Below are 15,270 nucleotides of genomic sequence, written 5' to 3' on the forward strand. Positions count from 1 at the left end.
AACTGGCAGGAGCCATATAGTTGTCGCTTTATTGTATGCAATGCAATCACGCTGTAATGCTTTACTTTATCACTAAGCGGTAGCGATAGTCGTGGAAGCATAAGATTGGCGAGACGACAACGATGCTACGATGGAGATCAAGGTGTCGCGCCGGTGACGATGGTGATCATGACGGTGCTTCGGAGATGGAGATCACAGGCACAAGATGATGATGGCCATATCATATCACTTATATTGATTGCATGTGATGTTTATCTTTTATGCATCTTATCTTGCTTTGATTGACGGTAGCATTATAAGATGATCTCTCACTAATTATCAAGAAGTGTTCTCCCTGAGTATGCACTATTGCGAAAGTTCTTCGTGCTGAGACACCACGTGATGATCGGGTGTGATAGGCTCTACGTTCAAATACAACGGGTGCAAAACAGTTGCACACGCGGAATACTCAGGTTATACTTGACGAGCCAAGCATATACAGATATGGCCTCGGAACACGGAGACCGAAAGGTCGAGCGTGAATCATATAGTAGATATGATCAACATAATGATGTTCACCAATGAAACTACTCCATCTCACGTGATGATCAGACATGGTTTAGTTGATTTGGATCACGTAATCACTTAGAGGATTAGAGGGATGTCTATCTAAGTGGGAGTTCTTTTAGAAAATTAATTGAACCTAAATTTATCATGAAACTTAGTACCTGATATTATCTTGCTTGTTTATGTTTGATTGTAGATAGATGGCTCGTGCTGTTGTTCCGTTGAATTTTAATGCGTTCCTTGAGAAAGCAAAGTTGAAAGATGATGGTAGCAATTACACGGACTGGGTTCGTAACTTGAGGATTATCCTCATTGCTGCACAGAAGAATTACGTCCTGGAAGCACCGCTGGGTGCCAGGCCTGCTGCTGGAGCAACACCAGATGTTATGAACGTCTGGCAGAGCAAAGCTGATGACTACTCGATAGTTCAGTGTGCCATGCTTTACGGCTTAGAATCGGGACTTCAACGACGTTTTGAACGTCATGGAGCATATGAGATGTTCCAGGAGTTGAAGTTAATATTTCAAGCAAATGCCCGGATTGAGAGATATGAAGTCTCCAATAAGTTCTATAGCTGCAAGATGGAGGAGAACAGTTCAGTCAGTGAGCATACACTCAAAATGCCTGGGTATAATAATCACTTGATTCAATTGGGAGTTAATCTTCCAGATGATTGCGTCATTGACAGAATTCTCCAATCACTGCCACCAAGCTACAAGAGCTTCATGATGAACTATAATATGCAAGGGATGAATAAGACTATTCCCGAGCTCTTCGCAATGCTGAAAGCTGCGAAGGTACAAATCAAGAAGGAGCATCAAGTGTTGATGGTTAACAAAACCACTAGTTTCAAGAAAAAGGGCAAAGGGAAGAAGAAGGGGAACTTCAAGAAGAATGGCAAGCAAGTTGCTGCTCAAGAGAAGAAACCCAAGTCTGGACCTAAGCCTGAAACTAAGTGCTTCTACTGCAAGCAGACTGGTCACTGGAAGCGGAACTGCCCCAAGTATTTGGCGGATAAGAAGGATGGCAAGGTGAACAAAGGTATATGTGACATACATGTTATTGATGTGTACCTTACTAATGCTCGCAGTAGCACCTGGGTATTTGATACTGGTTCTGTTGCTAATATTTGCAACTCGAAACAGGGACTACGGATTAAACGAAGATTGGCTAAGGACGAGGTGACGATGCGCGTGGGTCCAAAGTCGATGTGATCGCGGTCGGCACGCTACCTCTACATCTACCTTCGGGATTAGTATTAGACCTAAATAATTGTTATTTGGTGCCAGCGTTGAGCATGAACATTATATCTGGATCTTGTTTAATGCGAGACGGTTATTCATTTAAATCAGAGAATAATGGTTGTCCTACTTATATGAGTAATATCTTTTATGGTCATGCACCCTTGAAAAGTGGTCTATTCTTATTGAATCTCGATAGTAGTGATACACATATTCATAATGTTGAAGCCAAAACATGCAGAGCTGATAATGATGGTGCAACTTATTTGTGGCACTGCCCTTTAGGTCATATCGGTGTAAAGCGCATGAAGAAACTCCATACTGATGGACTTTTGGAACCACTTGATTATGAATCACTTGGTACTTGCGAACCGTGCCTCATGGGCAAGATGACTAAAACACCATTCTCCGATACTATGGAGAGAGCAACAGATTTGTTGGAAATCATACATACAGATGTATGTGGTCCGATGAATGTTGAGGCTCGCGGCGGATATCGTTATTTTCTCACCTTCACAGATGACTTAAGCAGATATGGGTATATCTACTTAATGAAACATAAGTCTGAAACATTTGAAAAGTTCAAAGAATTTCAGAGTGAAGTTGAAAATCATCGTAACAAGAAAATAAAGTTTCTACGATCTGATCGTGGAGGAGAATATTTGAGTTACGAGTTTGGTGTACATTTGAAAAATTGTGGAATAGTTTCGCAACTCACGCCACCCGGAACACCACAGCGTAATGGTGTGTCCGAACGTCGTAATCGTACTTTACTAGATATGGTGCGATCTATGATGTCTCTTACTGATTTACCGCTATCTTTTTGGGGATACGCTCTAGAGACAGCCGCATTCACGTTAAATAGGGCACCATCAAAATCCATTGAGACGACGCCTTATGAACTGTGGTTTAGAAAGAAACCAAAGTTGTCGTTTCTGAAAGTTTGGGGCTGCGATGCTTATGTGAAAAAGCTTCAACCTGATAAGCTTGAACCCAAATTGGAGAAATGTGTCTTCATAGGATATCCAAAGGGAACTATTGGATACACCTTCTATCACAGATCCGGAGGCAAGACTTTTGTTGCTAAGTTCGGAAACTTTCTGGAGAAGGAGTTTCTCTCGAAAGAAGTGAGTGGGAGGAAAGTAGAACTTGACGAGGTAACTGTACCTGCTCCATTATTGGAAAGTAGTACATCACAGAAAACTGTTTCAGTGACACATACACCAGTTAGTGAGGAAGCTAATGATGATGATCATGAAACTTCAGATCAAGATACTACTGAACCTCGTAGATCAACCAGAGTGAGATCCGCGCCAGAGTGGTACGGTAATCCTGTTCTGGAAATCATGCTGCTAGATCATGATGAACCTACGAACTATGAAGAAGCGATGGTGAGCCCAGATTCCGCAAAATGGCTTGAAGCCATGAAATCTGAGATGGGATCCATGCATGAGAACAAAGTATGGACTTTGGTTGACTTGCCCGATGATCGGCAAGCAATTGAGAATAAATGGATCTTCAAGAAGAAGACTGACGCTGACGGTAATGTTACTGTCTACAAAGCTCGACTTGTCGCAAAAGGTTTTCGACAAGTTCAAGGGGTTGACTATGATGAGACCTTCTCACCCGTAGCGATGCTTAAGTCTGTCCGAATCATGTTAGCAATTGCCGCATTTTATGATTATGAAATTTGGCAGATGGATGTCAAAACTGCATTCCTGAATGGATTTCTGGAAGAAGAGTTGTATATGATGCAACCGGAAGGTTTTGTTGATCCAAAGGGAGCTAACAAAGTGTGCAAGCTCCGGCGATCCATTTATGGACTGGTGCAAGCCTCTCGGAGTTGGAATAAATGCTTTGATAGTGTGATCAAAGCATTTGGGTTTATATAGACTTTCGGAGAAGCCTGTATTTACAAGAAAGTGAGTGGGAGCTCTGTAGCATTTCTGATATTATATGTGGATGACATATTACTGATTGGAAATGATACAGAATTTCCGGATAGCATAAAGGGATACTTGAATAAGAGTTTTTCAATGAAAGACCTCGGTGAAGCTGCTTACATATTAGGCATAAAGATCTATAGAGATAGATCAAGACGCTTAATTGGACTTTCACAAAGCACATACCTTGACAAGATTTTGAAAAAGTTCAAAATGGATCAAGCAAAGAAAGGGTTCTTGCCTGTGTTACAAGGTGTGAAGTTGAGTCAGACTCAATGCCCGACCACTGCAGAAGATAGAGAGAAAATGAAAGATGTTCCCTATGCTTCAGCCATAGGCTCTATCATGTATGCAATGTTGTGTACCAGACCTGATATGTGCCTTGCTATAAGTTTAGCAAGGAGGTACCAAAGTAATCCAGGAGTGGATCACTGGACAGCGGTCAAGAACATCCTGAAATACCTGAAAAGGACTAAGGATATGTTTCTCGTATATGGAGGTGACAAAGAGCTCATTGTAACGGTTACGTTGATGCAAGCTTTGACACTGATCCGGATGATTCTAAATCGCAAACCGGATACGTGTTTACATTAAACGGTGGAGCTGTCAGTTGGTGCAGTTCTAAACAAAGCGTCGTAGCGGGATCTACATGTGAAGCGAGTACATAGCTGCTTCGGAAGCAGCAAACGAAGGAGTCTGGATGAAGGAGTTCATATCCGAACTAGGTGTTATACCTAGTGCATCGGGTCCAATGAAAATCTTTTGTGACAATACTGGTGCAATTGCCTTGGCAAAGAAATCCAGATTTCACAAGAGAACCAAGCACATCAAGAGACGCTTCAATTCCATCCGGGATTTAGTCCAGGTGGGAGACATAGAGATTTGCAAGATACATACGGATCTGAATGTTGCAGACCCGTTGACTAAGCCTCTTCCACGAGCAAAACATGATCAGCACCAAGGCTCCATGGGTGTTGGAATCATGACTGTGTAATCTAGATTATTGACTCTAGTGCAAGTGGGAGACTGAAGGAAATATGCCCTAGAGGCAATAATAAAGTTATTATTTATTTCCTTATATCATGATAAATGTTTATTATTCATGCTAGAATTGTATTAACCAGAAACATAATACATGTGTGAATACATAGACAAACAGAGTGTCACTAGTATGCCTCTACTTGACTAGCTCGTTAATCAAAGATGGTTATGTTTCCTAACCATGAACAAAGAGTTGTTATTTGATTAACGAGGTCACATCATTAGTTGAATGATCTGATTGACATGACCCATTCCATTAGCTTAGCACCCGATTGTTTAGTATGTTGCTATCGTCACTTCACCCTTAACAAATGTTTCATCAAGTAGATATACTCATATCTGCTCAAATCATCTGTGAAGATTAGAAAATAATGATACCTGTCACGAGCCTCAATATTCATCGGACCACATACATCAGTATGTATGATTTCCAACAAATCTGTTGCTCGCTCCATTGTTCCGAAGAACAGAGTCTTAGTCATCTTGCCCATGAGGCATGGTTCGCAAGCATCAACTGATTCATAATCAAGTGATTCCAAAAGCCCATCAGCATGGAGTTTCTTCATGCGCTTTACACCAATATGACCTAAACGGTAGTGCCACAAATAAGTTGCACTATCATTATTAACTTTGCATCTTTTGGTTTCAATATTATGATTATGTGTATCACTATGATCGAGATCCAACGAACTATTTTCATTGGGTGTGTAACCATATAAGGTTTTATTCAAGTAAACAGAACAACAATTTATTCTCTTACTTAAATGAATAACCGTATTACAATAAACATGGTCAAATCATATTCATGCTCAACGCAAACACCAAATAACACTTATTTAGGTTCAACACTAATCCCGAAATTATAGGGAGTGTGCGATGATGATCATATCAATCTTGGAACCACTTCCAACACACATCGTCACTTCACCCTTAACTAGTCTCTGTTTATTCTGCAACTCCCGTTTCGAGTTACTAATCTTAGCAACTGAACTAGTATCAAATACTGAGGGGTTGCTATAAACACTTGTAAAGTACACATCAATAACATGTATATCAAATATACTTATGTTCACTTTGCCATCCTTCTTATTCGCCAATCACTTGGGGTAGTTCTGCTTCCAGTGACCAGTCCCTTTGCAGTAGAAGCACTTAGTCGCAGGCTTAGGATCAGACTTGGGCTTCTTCACTTGAGCAGCAACTTGCTTGCCATTCTTCTTGAAGTTCCCCTTCTTCCCTTTGCCCTTTTCTTGAAACTAGTGGTCTTGTTAACCATCAACACTTGATGTTTTTCTTGATTTCTACCTTCGTTGATTTCAGCATCACGAAGAGCTTGGGAGTTGTTTCCGTTATCCCTTGCATATTATAGTTCATCACGAAGTTCTACTAACTTGGTGATGGTGACTAGAGAATTCTGTCAATCACTATCTTATCTGGAAGATTAACTCCCACTTGATTCAAGCGATTATAGTACCCAGACAATCTGAGCACATGGTCACTAGTTGAGCGATTCTCCTCCATCTTTTAGCTATAGAACTTGTTGGAGACTTCATATCTCTCAACTCGGGTATTTGCTTGAAATATTAACTTCAACTCCTGGAACATCTCATATGGTCCATGACGTTCAAAATGTCTTTGAAGTCCCGATTCTAAGCCATTAAGCATGGTGCACTTAAACTATCAAGTAGTCATCATATTGAGCTAGCCAAACGTTCATAACGTCTGCATCTGCTCCTGCATTAGGTCTGTCACCTAGCGGTGCATCAAAGACATAATTCTTCTGTGCAGCAATGAGGATAAACCTCAGATCACGGATCCAATCCGCATCATTGCTACTAACATCTTTCAACACAATTTTCTCTAGGAACATATCAAAATAAACACATGGAAGCAACAACGCGAGCTATTGATCTACAACATAATTTGCAAAATACTACCAGGACTAAGTTCATGATAAATTTAAGTTCAATTTAATCATATTACTTAAGAACTCCCACTTAGATAGACATCCCTCCAATCCTCTAAGTGATCACATGACCCAAATCAACTAAACCATGTCCGATCATCACGTGAGATGGAGTAGTTTCATTGGTGAACATCACTATGTAGATCATATCTACTATATGATTCACGCTCGACCTTTCGGTCTCTGTGTTCCGAGGCCATATCTGTATATGCTTGGCTCGTCAAGTATAACCTGAGTATTCCACGTGTGCAACTGTTTTGCACCTGTTGTATTTCAACGTAGAGCCTATCACACCCGATCATCACGTGGTGTCTCAGCACGGAGAACTTTCGCAACGGTGCATACTCAGGGAGAACACTTCTTGATAATTTAGTGAGAGATCATCTTATAATGCTACCGTCAATCAAAGCAAGATAAGATGCATAAAAGATAAACATCACATGCAATCAATATAAGTGATATGATATGGCCATCATCATCTTGTGCCTGTGATCTCCATCTCCGAAGCACCGTCATGATCACCATCGTCACCGGAGCGACACCTTGATCTCCATTGTAGCATCGTTGTCGTCTCGCCAATCTTATGCTTCCACGACTATCGCTACCGCTTAGTGATAAAGTAAAGCATTACAGCGCGATTGCATTGCATACAATAAAGCGACAACCATATGGCTCCTGCCAGTTGCCGATAACTCGGTTACAAAACATGATCATCTCATACAATAAAATTCAGCATCATGTTTTGACCATATCACATCACAACATGCCCTGCAAAAACAAGTTAGACGTCCTCTACTTTGTTGTTGCAAGTTTTACGTGGCTGCTACGGGCTTAAGCAAGAACCAATCTCACCTATGCATCAAAACCACAATGATAGTTTGCCAAGTTGGTGCTGTTTTAACCTTCGCAAGGACCGGGCGTAGCCACACTCGGTTCAACTAAAGTTGGAGAAACTGTCACCCGCAAGCCACCTATGTGCAAAGCACATCGGGAGAACCGGTCTCACGTAAGCGTACGCGTAATGTCGGTCCGGTCCGCTTCATCCAACAATACCGCCGAACCAAAGTATGACATGCTGGTAAGCAGTATGACTTATATCGCCCACAACTCACCTGTGTTCTACTCATGCATATAACATCAACACATAAAACCTAGGCTCGGATGCCACTGTTGGGGAACGTAGTAATTTCAAAAAAATTCCTACGCACACGCAAGATCATGGTGATGCATAGCAACAAGAGGGGAGGGTGTGATCTACGTACCCTTGTAGACCGACAGCGGAAGCGTTAGCACAATGCGGTTGATGTAGTCGTACGTCTTCACGGCCCGGCCGATCAAGCACCGAAACTACGGCACTTCTGAGTTTTAGCACACTTCAGCTCGATGACGATCCCCGGACTCCGATCCAGCAAAGTGTCGGGGAAGAGTTCCGTCAGCACGACGGCGTGGTGACGATCTTGATGTACTACCGTCGCAGGGCTTCGCCTAAGCACCGCTACAATATTATCGAGGATTATGGTGGAAGGGGGCACCGCACACGGCTAAGAATATGATCACGTGGATCAACTTCTGTGTCTATGGGCCCCCTGCCCCCGTATATAAAGGAGTGGAGGAGGGGAGGGCCGGCCCTCTCTATGGCGCGCCCTAGGGGAGTCCTACTCCCACCGGGAGTAGGATTCCTCCTTTCCTTGTCCAACTAGGAGTCCTTCCATGTAGTAGGAATAGGAAACAAGGAAGGGGCGCAGCCCCTCCCCCTAGTCCAATTCGGACTAGGCCTTGGGGGCGCGCGGCCTGCCCTAGGAAGCCCCTCTCTCTTTCCCGTATGGCCCAATAAGGCCCAATACTTCTCCCGGCGAATTCCCGTAACTCTCCGGTACTCCGAAAAATACTCGAATCACTCGGAACCTTTCCGATGTCCGAATATAGTCGTCCAATATATTGATCTTTACGTCTCGACCATTTCGAGACTCCTCGTCATGTCCCCGATCTCATCCGGGACTCCGAACTCCTTCGGTACATCAAAACTCATAAACTCATAATATAACTGTCATCGAAACCTTCAGCGTGCGGACCCTACGGGTTCGAGAACAATGTAGACATGACCGAGACACGTCTCCGGTCAATAACCAATAGCGGAACCTGGATGCTCATATTGGCTCCTACATATTCTACGAAGATCTTTTATCGGTCAGACCGCATAACCACATACGTTGTTCCCTTTGTCATCGGTATGTTACTTGCCCGAGATTCGATCATCGGTATCTCAATACCTAGTTCAATCTCGTTACCGGCAAGTCTCTTTACTCGTTCCGTAATACATCATCTCACAACTAACTCATTAGTTGCAATGCTTGCAAGGCTTATGTGATGTGCATTACCGAGAGGGCCTAGAGATACCTCTCCGACAATCGGAGTGACAAATCATAATCTCGAAATACGCCAACCCAACATGTACCTTTGGAGACACCTGTAGAGTACCTTTATAATCACCCAGTTACGTTGTGACGTTTGGTAGCACACAAAGTGTTCCTCCGGTAAACGGGAGTTGCATAATCTCATAGTCATAGGAACATGTATAAGTCATGAAGAAAGCAATAGCAACATACTAAACGATCGGGTGCTAAGCTAATGGAATGGGTCATGTCAATCAGATCATTCACCTAATGATGTGATCCCGTTAATCAAATAACAACTCTTTGTCCATGATTAGGAAACATGACCATCTTTGATTAACGAGCTAGTCAAGTAGAGGCATACTAGTGACACTCTGTTTGTCTATGTATTCACACATGTATTATGTTTCCGGTTAATACAATTCTAGCATGAATAATAAACATTTATCATGAAATAAGGAAATAAATAATAACTTTATTATTGCCTCTAGGGCATATTTCCTTCATCTTCTGGTCCAAAAAAAATCATCGCGAAAGTTTTATTCCATTTGGACTCCGTTTGGTATACCTTTTCTGTAGAACTCAAAAACAAGGAAAAAACAGAAAGTGGCACTAGGCTCTAGGTTAATAGGTTAGTCCCAAAAATAATATAAAATAGCATATTAATGCATATAAAACATCCAAAACAGATAATATAATAGCATGGGACAATAAAAAATTATAGATACGTTGTAGACTTATCAGGTATCCGCAAGTTGATTACAAAACATACATCAAGTGATATCAATAGATTACCCCATTGTCACCATGGATATCCTCAAGCAAGGTATACATCAGATGATCTCAAATCCAAAGTATTCAATCTGATAACGAACAAAACTCGAAGAGCAAGATTCAATTCACGACAAAAGAGATAGAGGGGAAGACACCATATGATCCAACTATATTAGCAATGCTCATGGTACATAAAGATCGTGTCCTATCAAGATCATGAGAGAGAGGGGGGGAGAGAGAGTGAGAGAGATCAAACACATAGGTACTGTTACATACTCTCAGCCCCGGGGTGAACTACTTCCTCCTCATCATGGAGGCAATGGGGATGATAAGGATGGCCTTTGGTGATGACTTCCCCACTCCGGTTGGGTGCTAAAATAGGGATCCAGATGAGATCGCCTCGGGACAGAGGCTTGCGACGGCAGAAAAACTCATCTAGGTCAACTTTCGAAGGTTTCTGGATTTGTAGGATTTTCAGTGTTGGAATCACGCTAGCCGGGTTCCCGAGGGACCCACAAACTCAGATGGTATGCTCCTAGGGGGCGCTTGCTGAGCTTGTAGCCACCCTAGGTCCCTTTCCTTTCATAAAAAATCACCATAAATTTTTATCGCGTTTAGACTTCATTTGGTATGGTTTTTTGCGAAACAAAGAATTAGACAAAAAACATGAACTGGCACTGAGCACTAGATTAACTAGATAATTCCCCGCGCGTTGCTGCAGAAATTCAAAGCAGCATATAGGGTCAACATACATACACTACTAGGGAAAAGCCTATACACAGAATCTTACCAGCAGCGCGCTTTAAAATCAGGCGCTGCTGCTAAGTAGCAGTAGTGCGGGTTTTTAACCCTTGCTACTACTAAGTTGATAGCAGTAGCGCTGGTTTTTTACCCTCGCTACTACTAAGCGGTCTCTACCGTGCCCCGGGGACATGCCATAGTAGTAGCGCGGGTTTTTAACCCTCGCTACTACTAAGTTGATAGCAGTAGCGCTGGTTTTTACCCCTCGCTACTACTAAGCGGTCTCTACCGTGCCCCTGGGCCATGCCATAGTAGTAGCGAGGGTTATAAACCCACGCTACTACTAAGTTTTTACCCCTCGCTACTACTAAGAGGTCTCAACCGTGCCCCTCCGGGACATGCCATAGTAGTAGCGAGGGGTAAAATCCCTCGCTACTACTAAAGGTCCCATTTTGAAACTCTACCCCCCCTGGATCGCCTTTTCGGTTTTGTAAAAAGCAAAAGAAAATGATAAAAACTTCAAAAATTAAAATCCTTCAGATGTAGTTATGTTACTGCATCTACTAGTTAGGAAAATTTAAAAACTTAAATTTGGACATGTTTTGCAAAAAGTGTAGGGAAAATGTAAAACGGCTATAACTTTTGCATACGATGTTAGAAAAAACATATAATATATCAAAATGTTTCAAAAATTAAAATCCTTCGAGATGTAGTTATGTTACTACATCTACTAGTTAGGAAAATTTAAAAACTTAAATTTGGACATGTTTTGCAAAAAGTGTAGGAAAAATGTAAAACAGCTATAACTTTTGCATATGATGTCAGAAAAAAATGTTTAATATATCAAAATGTTCAGCACGAAAATCCGCATACGATGGAGACCGCCTACGGCCTGTTTGCAAAATTTTAGAATCCTCAAATTCTAAAAGGAAAAAAATTATGCTCAAATTTCATTTTTTTTAATTTTGGTCAAATCTGGTCAAACTGTGGTCAAACTACTTATTCAAGAAGTATTAGTGTTACTAAATAATTATTCAAGAATATTAGTGTTACTAAATAATTATTTCAGTTTTTTGGAATTTTGGTCAAATCTGGTCAAACTGTGGTCAAACTGTGGTCAAAATGTGGTCAAACTCCTTATTCAAGAAATATTAGTGTTACTAAATAATTATTGTTTTTTAGAACAATAGTTTAAACTCAAACAGCGAAATGTGTGACTTCATGCTCAAGCTAAACTCCCGAGGGTTAATAGGATTGACATCTTACTATTGTCAGGAAAACAACAAGTACAGACTTGGAATCGAGGGAGAATAGAATCCCGAAGTTAAGCGTGCTCAGGCTGGAGTAGTGAGAGGATGGGTGACCGTCCGGAAAGTTAGATGATTTGGAATGATGAGGGGTGATTAGAGATTAAGTTGAGCAGCGATGAGGGTGATTAGAGATTAGAGGTTAAAATAATTCAGAAATTTGAAAATTCGTGCAAAAATTCAAAAAAAAATTCCACGGGTTAGTAGTAGCGCGGGTTTTTACCCATGCTACTACTAACGGACGTAGTAGTAGCGCGGGTGGCACCCGCGCTGCTGCTATACGTTAGCTGCAGCGCCTTATTAGTAGCGCCGGCCCCCGCGCTGCTAATAGGCCCAAAACCCGCGCTGCTGCTAGGCTTTTCCCCAGTAGTGATATAGTGAAGGAGAGTAATTCGTCTCACGGTATGGTAGGTGAAAGATAGAACATAGATAAGTGATTGCATATAGTTCACAATGTTTGCATGAAACATTAGTGTTAAAACATGTTAAAGAGTTAGACCGGGTCTATTCTTTATTTTGAAAGCTGATTTTGGTCAAGCGTTGCTATTATGATTAGTGATCTCGGCAAAATCGATGGAAGTTGTTGTTCCATTCCGTATGCAATCAGCAGTTACAACTGGATACTCATAAAGTTGCGGTTGTTTCATAGTATTCTCAACTTTACAATTTCAGCAGCATATGTATGTTTCACGATTTCGGTGGCATTCATTTTTGTTGTGGGTTGAAATCAGTGGCGGGGGTAGAGGGTGGACAGGGTGGGCCACGGCCCACCCTGGGATTTTTTGAATAGCTTTATAGCATAGGAAAAAAAGGTAAAAAATATTAAGAAATAAATACTTTTTATGAACAGTTCTATTGTTGGCCCACCCTGACCCATTGGGCTAGATCCGCTACTGGTTGAAATAGGTGGTATTCTTGACAAAGTCTAATGCAGTTTGTTGATTATGGTAGAAGCATAGATGCAAAAAGGAAACATATGCAGTGAAATTACTTTAATAGAGGAATATGTCAATTCTCCATCCATCCATATTGTCATCCGTTAGTACCAAGTGCAGAACCTTGCTTGGACAACAAAGAATGCTCAAGTTCTGAGAATTTGGTTAACGTGGGTTACTTGCAATCTAATAAAATATCTTACAAACAATCTAGTAAGGATAAAATAAACTTTCCTACGCATAACACATCAATTACTATTTAGGGTAATTTCAAAAAAAAATTACTATTTAGGGTGGGCCCCCCTAAAAAGTTTTAAAAGTGTGTTTTCGTCCATCTATCTGCTGCAGCAAAACTGTACTCCATAAAAAAATCAGGGGCTAGTTAATACGTGGAGGTCAAACCCAAGCAAGTTGCTCGGCTTCTCCTCTCCTCAAGAGAGAATTCCTTGTCCAAGCAGTTGCTGCTGCGGACCGCGTCTCCTCTGTACTCTTCCATCGCCGATCCTCCTGGCTCGCCACTTCCGCGCTCCGTGGTCCGTGCCCGCTGGTTTCCCGAGGCACCCAATCGCCCGTCCACGCCTGTTCGCACAGACAGGAGTATTCCTATATTTGACAGTTTAGAAACCATAACCACGTATGATGAAATCCCACTCTAATTCAATCAGGAAAGTTCTCATTATGTAACGAAGGGATACTTCTGGTTGCCATGAGCTTTATCTAGAAGAGAGGGGAGATGTCAGGTCGCCCCCTTGCAACAATGATGGAGAGGCGGAGGCAGTTGAGGGGTACTGATTCTCAAAAAAAAAGAACCTTGCAGCTATTGCATCGATCAGGAACAGGAATGCATCCATCCATCAGATCGGGGATCAACACCACACACATCCATCAGGTCATCTACAAAAAACAGTGGGATTGCAGAAAACACAACGAACAGATCCATGGGGGCATCCTGATGAGTAATGTTTCCCGACAGTCGGGAGTTTTCTCTTTTTAACCGATCTGCACGCATGCATATGGAATATAAACAACACATGAAGAATTCATCTGCCCTACACATAGATCGACATCCCTCATGCCATCATGGAGGAATGACGAAGGGAGCAAAAGCCATGAGGTTCATCCTACAACAGCGTAGATGAATACATGATCATTGGGTCTGGGGGCATCGATCTCTCCTGCCACGAAAACGATGGCATGGATCTGACGCGAGCGCCAACGCTGGAAGCAGAGAAGAGCCCCGGCGTGCTCGAAGGATGAGGCATCATCAATTCCAGGAAGCGTGGTCTAGAGGCAGTGACCTAGGGCGGGAGGAGGCGTGGGAGGAACGCGGGGGAGGAGGTGACCATATATACACATGGGAAAAAAGAGAGAAGTCGCCATAAATTTGGGGTGGAAGGAAGGGGAAGGGAGGGGAAGCGAAGGAGGCCATCCTGCTTGTCCGGCTTCCCCTGCTTCCAATTGTCGTTCATGGCCTCGGGGTGAATTTACTGTCAAGAAAATAAATCATGGAGGATTGTGATGACAGGGCAGGCTGCATGGGTTATTGGGAAAGCTTTGTACACGTGGGTCCTACATATGACATGGATAGGCTGCATGTGAAGATAAATAGGATAGTGGGGGTGAACTTCTTAGGTATATAGGATATGTTAGTTCATAAAAGTAATATAAAAGTGCACCGAAACCATGTAAAACTCATATAAATATGGCATGAATACTCCATAAATTATAGATACATTGGAAACATATCACTTAGCACTTCGCTTAGTGCTCAATTCATAAGCCTTAGTTATTGCACTTTGGATGGCAAATAGAATAATGATGAGGACTTTATAAGAAGATACAAATGAGAAAGTCTCGCATCAATGTAGCTGATCGTTTGGCAATGGAGAGGCCTAACAATTGATATCAATGCGAGGAGTAGGAATTGCCATGCAACGGATGCACTAAATTTATAAGGGTATGGAAGCTCTCCTAACCCAACTAAGTGGGGGTGCATCCAACTTGATCGCTCACATCCTCGGGCATTTGAGGAAGCTCATCATTGGAAAATGCAAGTCAAGTTCTCATAATGTAAAAATCTCAGTAGCATAAGAAAATTAAGAATATAAAAACTCTCTACATGAAGTACATGGTGCTACTTTGAAGCACAAGTATGTATAAAGGATAGTAGTGTGCCCCCTCTCTCTTTTTCCCTTATTTTTGGTGGGATTTTTTGGCCTCTCTTTTTTATCTCACATTTAGAGGCACACTCTAATGGACATCGAACTTTTTTTACTTCCTCAAAAATGAAACATAATGACTACAAATGAATGCCTTCGGTAGTGTATCAGGATATGCGATGATCTAGAGTAACATGTAAAATAATGATGAATAGTGGCCTTGCCAC

This window comes from Triticum dicoccoides, chromosome 3A (assembly GCF_002162155.2).
Source record: "Triticum dicoccoides isolate Atlit2015 ecotype Zavitan chromosome 3A, WEW_v2.0, whole genome shotgun sequence".
In the NCBI taxonomy this organism is placed as follows: Eukaryota; Viridiplantae; Streptophyta; class Magnoliopsida; order Poales; family Poaceae; genus Triticum; species Triticum dicoccoides.